The sequence below is a fragment of the Zingiber officinale genome, chromosome 9B (assembly GCF_018446385.1).
Source record: "Zingiber officinale cultivar Zhangliang chromosome 9B, Zo_v1.1, whole genome shotgun sequence".
NCBI classification, from domain to species: domain Eukaryota; kingdom Viridiplantae; phylum Streptophyta; class Magnoliopsida; order Zingiberales; family Zingiberaceae; genus Zingiber; species Zingiber officinale.
This window is the reverse complement of record NC_056003.1, coordinates 51,806,653-51,814,837: the sequence shown is the minus strand read 5'-3', so window position 1 is coordinate 51,814,837 and position 8,185 is coordinate 51,806,653. Positions and strand designations below refer to the sequence as shown.

Genomic DNA, 8,185 nt, shown 5'->3' with positions numbered 1-8,185 from the left:
GGTGACTTATATGTGTTTTAGTATACATTAGATACAAGTGAGATGTTAGCATGATGAACAAGACTCAAGATGTTGATTTAGTGCATCTAGTTGAGTTTTGGCTTCATTAAAACACATAGTTAATGTGTACTCCAATCATTGGGAAAGCTAATGTACAAGTCATGTGTAGTGAACCCAAATAATATGGTTAAAAATTAGTTTAAAAAATATTTTAAATATACTTTGGAAAATCTTGGTGAAGACTATCTTTTGATAGTAATCATTATTGAAAAGTTAGACACAAACTTGGAAGAAACATTGAAGTTTTTATAAGTTTCCAAGTTTGTGTTAATCTTTGAAAATAAGATGTATTTTCTTAGAAAACTATTTTTCCTTGATAGTATATACCCTAAATAATGTCTACAAAAATTTTCATGATTTTTAGAATTTTGTAGAATTTTTAGGGCATTTCTGAATTTCACTTAAATTGAATTTCAGGAAATCAGAGCCCCAATTGATCAGCCGATCGATTGGAGGGCCCCAATCGATTGGCCGATTGATCCATTCATGCTTGGATCGATCGACCGATTGATCCATTCACGCCTGGATCGATTGGTCAATCGATTCAGAGGCAGGTTTTGCGAATAAAGCTTTGAATCGATCAGTGGATCGATTGAGCTAGTGTCAATCAATTGAGTCCCAACCCAATCGATTGAAAAGAATGATTTTGGCCAAAAAAAGTCTTATTTCAGCACTTTAAGCCATTTTTAGCCTCTTTAACCATTCCTAACCCCTTAAAACACATTTGTATATATTTAGAGATAGTTTTCATGATGAAAATAAGGAGAAATGGTTAAGGAACACTAGGTTGAAGTTTAGGATGAGGTTAGTTTTAAAATTGAATCTTTTAAACATCAAAACTTCAAATTTTTGGGTTTCCTAAAGATTTAGGGATTCTAAGTCATTGTTGTTGCAATGACAGAAGTTTGAAGCATGTATTTAGGGGGAGCTAGTCTTTAAAAATATGGAAATATTTTTTTGAAACCATTGAAGGTGCTAAATCCTTTGTTTAGAAAAATGCTCAAGGTTGAGCATTGGAGAACAATGGAAAATTGGATATCTTCATTGTAGAAAAGGAGTATGCTCAAGGATGAGCATTGGATACAATGAAGGGTATGAGACATTCATTGTTGAAATTGTTAATGCTCAAGGATGAGCATTGAAGACAATGAAGGGTATAAAACCTTCATTGTGGTGTTGTAAACAACATGTGAGGTTGTGACCAACGTTGAGTAACTCTTCAAGGGGAGAGTTTTTTATGTGTGTTAATAAGAGGAGAAATGTAGGGTTTAAGTTAGGCCTTTGTCCCTCAAAGAAAGTTTAGGGGAGAATGTAGGGTCTAAATTATGTCTTCATTATCCAAAGGGAATTGGCATGAAGAATAAGTTGAGGCTATGAGATTAGCCTAACTTAAGGTTTCGTTTGGTATGCATGATAGGATAGGATTATATTTTCAAAAAAAATTTAATTAAGCGTTTGGTAGAGTTGATTAGAGGTAGGATTGTGAATGATTAGGGGTAGGATTCATAATATTTTGACCTCAAGAGGGATTATTTATCTTACCTTTAATCCTATCCTAATTAACCTAATCCTATCCTATCATGCATACCAAATAGAGCCAAAAGGTATTGTCAAACACTAAAAAGGGGAAGATTGTTGGTGCAATATCACCTGGGTCAGGTTGACCAGGTTGACTAAGCTTGAGTTGGCTCAAGCTTGAGTCTTGATGTTTGGGTTTCGATGTTTAACAATATATAGAGATTGTAGATGCAACTGAATCCATAGGGACTGTTGATTAAGCACTAGTTAACTTTGCACGGAGAATTATCTAGACTGTCGAAGGTTAATTGGAAAAGAGAGAGCGAAGAAAAGATAGAATGTAGAGAGTAGAGAAAGAGGGAGAGTTGGATTTGGGGATGGATAGATACTAGGGTTTCAGTTTCACTATGATGCTAGTTAATGTGCCTATGTATTGTTCATCCACCTAACTCCATGCTTACACTTATGTAGGAGTTCTAACTCAAGTCTGGTACTATCCCGCGAAGATCGCACCATAGAATTTTCCCAAGTTCTACCGCCATTAAGTAGAAGAGGTAATTTAGGAAGTCCAATTATAGGGAATATCCTTCTGTCACCAGGGCCCACGGTCCACATTCCTAGATTATACAGATCACTTCCTAATGGTAGATTAATACAATTAAGTAGAAGAGGTAATTTAGGAAGTCCGATTATAGGGAACATCCTTCTCACATAAGAGTCCATGGTCCACATTCCTAGATTACACAAGTCACTTCCTAACATTAATTTGGGAGAACCCTTTAAACTCTAATTAGTTTTCCTTGTAGAGAGTCAATCCCCGTTTCAAGGAACTGCAGTAGAAAGTAAGGGACACCTTCTGTCACAAGGTCCCATGATCTTACATTCCAAGACTCTTCCTCTACATGTCGATCTAACCCTACATCTATATGGAATTACCTCACACACATTTCGTCAAACGCATACAAGGCACAACATGCATAGATGATGATATAAACACTTCATTACATAGGAAAATATCTAAATACATAGTTCATACATTCACAATCACATCACAGCTACTTTCTACATCCTAGATCTAGATATTTACTCCATAGCAAAGGAAATACAACCAAAGACGAAGAAAAAAGCAAACTATAACCCAATACAAAGTAATAGAGAGAGGAGATTGCTTATCCTTGAAGCGTGGTGTCCTTAAGGCGTTCCCTTGATCTGGAGGTGGACGGATCGGTGAAGATGTGGTTTCTAGGGTTCCCCCAAGGGGGAGAACCCTCCTCCAAGGAATGGGGGTGATCCCCAAGCCAAAGATTAGTGAAAAGAGGAGGAAAACCCCTTTTATAGGGCAAGGCACGGGCGCCACATGACCCGTGACATGGTCGTGTGGATCCACATGGCCTCAAACATTATATTCTTGGCCAAGGTCACACAGCCGTGTGGCTCACACAGCCATGTTCTGCTTTATTTCTGAATGGATTCACACGGCCATGTGGCTCACACGGCCATGTTTTGCTTTAGTTCTGGATGGATTCACACGGCCATGTGGCTCACACGACCTAATATTGCTTGGCTTCTAAAAATCTTGCATGGTCGTGTGGCTCACACGGTCTAGCTCTACTTCTTCTTTGGAAATGTGACACGGCCATGTCATGGTCGTGTGGTTCTCACACACCCCTTGCATGACCCTTGTCATGGCTCTTAATGGTTATGTTTCATTGTAACATCTTTTAGACTTACAAGATGGGGTTTTCTCTATTTGAAGTCTTCAGCAAAGTTATAGATATTGAAGTTATCTACATTTTTATATAAAGAACAGCCCGTAACTCCAACCAAGAAAAAAGTTATGACCATTTTAGTTTCAGTCTGCAGTGCTGAAAATTTCACACGACCCTCACATTGCCGTGTGGATTTCAGACGGCCTTGACACGGCCGTGTTGATTACACATGGCCCCACACGACTTTGACATGTCCGTGTCGATTCCACACGGCTAGAATATGGAAAAATGTAGTTTTCACATGCCCATGTGAGTTCCACATATCCCAGACACTCTGGAAGCTCTAGACTTCATTTAAGTTCTATTTTTACTCCAAATCGCGTCATATCAATCAAAAAAAGAAAAGAATATATCTCCGAACTGAATATAATGGAAGTATGATATTATAATAAAATATAGTGCAATAAACATAGATTATGCTTATGAAATATAAGTAGATGTGTGTCAAGACATGCATAAAATTGTATATAATCTACGCACATCACACCCCCAGACTTAAACCTTTGCTTGTCCTCAAGCAAAAACTGCATCTAAACTCATGTGGTTAAATAGTGCATCATAATCTCTAGCAAGTAAATCTAATCTTATCAAATGATTTCATTGGTGAGCAAGATACAAAAGTAGTTTGAGTATGACCTAAGTAGTAGTCCTCTTTACTCAGTGCGATAGTGATCTATGTTTATGAAGTATCAATCTCTAAGCCTAGTCAAGTCGTCATAAAACTGCGTTCCTTATGCTCCCAGTGATAGACACTTACCTGCCATAGCTTGGTTCATCCTTCTCAATCTACTCAAGGTCTCAAAGGCATGCTCGATATCAAGAGAAATATAGCAGTTATTTTCCCAATAACCTAACTCGATCTCAAAGGGGTAACTTACTAGTTTCCACCCACGACAACTATTTTTTATATCCCTTATTCATTTTTTTTTTTCATTTCATTTTTTTAAGTGATTGCAAGATGCAACACTTGAACACGGATGCACATAAATGCAAATGTTGGGACATTTTGATTTTTCAAAATGAGCTGACATGATTCGAGCATCATCCAGTAACCAAAATGTAGTTTGAGAAATCTCCACGAAAATACTAGTACTAATCAAGTTCTATGAATCATGACTATTTTCGGAGTTTTCTACCATCAAAACTAGACAAAGTATATAGAGGTCCTCAAACAAGGTCAATACTTAAATTCTTACAATAAAAACATTGCTCACTTCATGCTATCATAGATATAAAAAGATAGATTACTAAACATACTAGCACCATAAGTAACACATAAACCACATAAAATCTAGAATAAACGTGCTAGTATTTTGCATTAAGGAATAGACAATCATGATGTGATGAATGATGCAACTAGCAAAAATTTTATTATGCAAAAAGAAATAAGCAAAAACTAAACTAAACCAAATGCATCTAATGCATCCCCCCGAACTTAAATTTTTCATTGTTCCAATGAAAACTAAAAACAATGTGGAGGAGATTTAAAGTAAGAGAAGTTACCAAATGATGCATGCCAAATACCCATGTCATGAACTTCTCTATTATGTAGTTACCCTCCTCGTAATCTTTGAGTCCTATAAAAGAATATAGACAACAAAAATTAAGTAGAAGATACAGGTTTATTATATAAAGAAAGAAATGAAACTAGAAAGAACTAAAGACAAAAATGAAAATAAGGAAAATGAACTTGGGTTGCCTCCCAAAAAGTACTTGTTTAAGGTCATTAGCTCGACTACCTCATTAGATTTATCTAAATCTAGCTCTTGGAGGGGTAAGATATTTCAACACCCTCCTACCAAGGGCTCGTATTATAGAGGGAGCTTTCAATATAGAAGTTAAAAGGTGAAGTATCGTTCTCTCCATCCTCATCTTCTTTGAAGTTCTTTCAGGTGGTTGAAGATGGATCAGATTGAGCTTCCAATATTCAGTCCAAGTGAAATCTGCACGCACAAAAGAAATACAAATCTCCCACAAGCATGTTAAATAAGATAGAACCATAACCATATCAGAATAAGCTGAATGAGTAATAAAAATTAAATCACATCCAACAAAGTCAACGATGGGTACCTCTATAATGTTGTCCAAAAGATCACAAGAAATACTAACTTTGCTTTGCTGAGAGATACCTAAAATTTCTAAACATGTGGATGTGACTTCCTCTGAATCAAATGATGGTTCTGGCTCTAGCTCAGGTGTTGGTGCTACCAAATGTGGTTATTCTTCAGACTCTGCTAATTTTGCATAAGTCCATACACATTGATCCATAACATTTTCAATCCTTGGAACTCTTACAACCTCTAAGGGTGCGTTTGGTTCAAGTCATCATGTATAACCTTGGTTATGTGATTACCAGGTAATCACATAACCAAGGTTATAGGGAATAAAACATAACCAAATGTTGTTTGGTTCAACTTAGGTAATGCAACAAAAACTTGTTTGTTTGAAGGTTTTAATGAATACCCTACTTTAATATTTTACCGTATTACCCTCAGTTACAAAACTAACTATACATAATATTATTATTATTATTATTATTTATTTTTTAATGTTTTTTTACTTTCCTTTTTTCTGGTATATTTTTTTACTTTTTTAATGTGTTTTTTTATTTTTTAATGTTTTTATATTTTTATATTATTTATATTTATATTTTTTATTTTTTTATATTTTTTTAATTTTAATTTTTATTTATTAAAATTTTTAAATTTTTATAGATTTTTTTAAAAATATTTTTATATTTTTTAAAAATTTTAAATTTTTTTAACATTTTAAAAAAAAAAAAAAAATTTTAAAAAAAAAAAATCAATTTTTAAATTTTTTAAAACATTTTTTAATTTTTTTACATTTTTTCTCTTTTTTTCATGTTTTTTCTTATCGGAGGGTATTTTTGGTAAAAAAAATTCGTTAACCCCGGAATCAAGAAAAACCTTAGTTTTCTGAGGTTTTCCGATTCCGGGCTGCATGACTCTTTTGCTGACGTGTCGGGCATGTAACATTACTTGAGAATCATCGAATACCTAAACCAAACAAGGTTTTTGTTGATAACCTTGGATGGATAACCAAGGTTATTAAGAATAACCCCGAACCAAACGCACCCTAAGGGTTGTGTGGACAAAGGAGGTGATCCTTGAGATGTTGCTTCCATAACACAGCTCCCTACACTTCCTTCGATATCATTATCATCAACACAAACATCAAAAAATAAATCAATATCAATATCCTCAATAAGAGAATCAATTACAAGAGGATCAATAACTTCACTTGCAGTTTTAAGTTGAACTACCACATCACATTCATCATCTGAAAATTTAATTTCATCATAACACCTTGTAAGCACAGAAGGTAGATATGAAAACTTGTTATCCACTGCATTATCATCACAATCCTCATTTGAAGAGTCTTCATCTTTATATACATCTAGAAATTTGCACTCAACCATATTAGAATCACAGAATTTTTTAAAGTCTTTGTTTTCATTGACCTTCATTAGCCTTTGTGGAAAAGGAACCCTTAGTGAAGGCATTGGAAAAGATTGAACTTCCTTTTTCCCATATTCCCTTTGAGCTTTCGGAGGAAGACCAACTTGCTTATCTAGTGTTGGTGTGATTAATCATTGAGGGAAAGGTACTTGTGGCTTTTGAGAACTTCTTAAAGTAATGGAACTGAGTTCTTGAGGTCTTCTATTGTTCTTCTCCTTAATTATATACAAGTCATTTTTCAAAAGTTCTTCATGATTCTTGTCACTTCTCAACTTAATATCATTACCATTTTCACTAGATCTTGTATGTGTAAGAGGGGGATCATGTTTGAACCATTTTGAAACTATGATATCAATCTTTGCCTCCAACTATTTGGACTCCTCATTCTGTGACTTGTGATTTTCAACATTCTTGGATGGTTAAACTGCATTTTGTTTGACAGACTCTCTTGTATTTATAACTTGCACTTCTTGAATTTTTAAGGGAGATTCCATCCAACTTTTATCTAACCATTCTTGGAGATTCAATGTCACTTGATCAACTAATGTATATGCTTCGTCCACACTCTTGTTCATAAAAGAACCTCTAGCTGATGAATCCAATAAACATTTGTCTGAGCAAGAAATTCTCTTATAGAATATGTGAAAGGTCAGCCATTTTTCCAAGCCATGATGAGGGCACTGTCTTTGTAGACTCTTGAATTTGTCTCATGCTTCAAATAATGATTCTCCATTTGTCTGAGCAAAATTTGTAATGCAATTCCTCATATACACTGTTCTACTTAGAGAGAAAAAATGATTCAGAAATTTCTGCTCCAAATGTTTCCAACTTATAATGCTTTGAGGGCGGAGAGAATATAACCAAGTCCTTGCTTTATCCTTAATATTGAAAGGAAATGATATCAATCGAACTACATTTGCTGACACTCCTTCACAATTCACCATATCACAAAGCTCTAGAAATGTCTTAAGGTGCAGATAAGGGCTTTCTAATACTTCTCCTCCAAATTTATGACCTTGTATCATAACAATTAACTCTGGGTCTAGTTGAAAATTTTCTTCTTTGATATGAGATTGCACAATCGGAGATAAAAATCTTACAAAAATAGGTGCAGAAAATTCTCTCAAAGGCATGCTTGACATGTTAGTGCTCATGGATAAAAATCTTTCTGCTTCGATATGAGGTTGTCGATCGATTGGGATGTGACCGTTGTGCGAGTAGCGAGCGATGGATGGCTGGGATGGCGTGGATCTGATGTGGCAATCAATTGGGAGCATGTCCAATTGGTTGGGAGCCCTAGAAGTGCGAGGTATATAGTCGTTGGCGAGCTTCTTCTCCGTAGCGCTCACATGATTCCTC

General features: G+C 35.2%; 1 non-coding gene across 1 annotated transcript; it reads left to right on the top strand.

Annotated features, from left to right (window-relative positions):
• The first annotated feature begins 7,489 nt into the window (after positions 1-7,489).
• On the top strand, positions 7,490-7,595 carry LOC122025862. The gene has a single exon (XR_006123886.1). It is a non-coding gene; the product is annotated as a small nucleolar RNA R71 (small nucleolar RNA).
• The last annotated feature ends 590 nt before the right edge of the window (positions 7,596-8,185 follow it).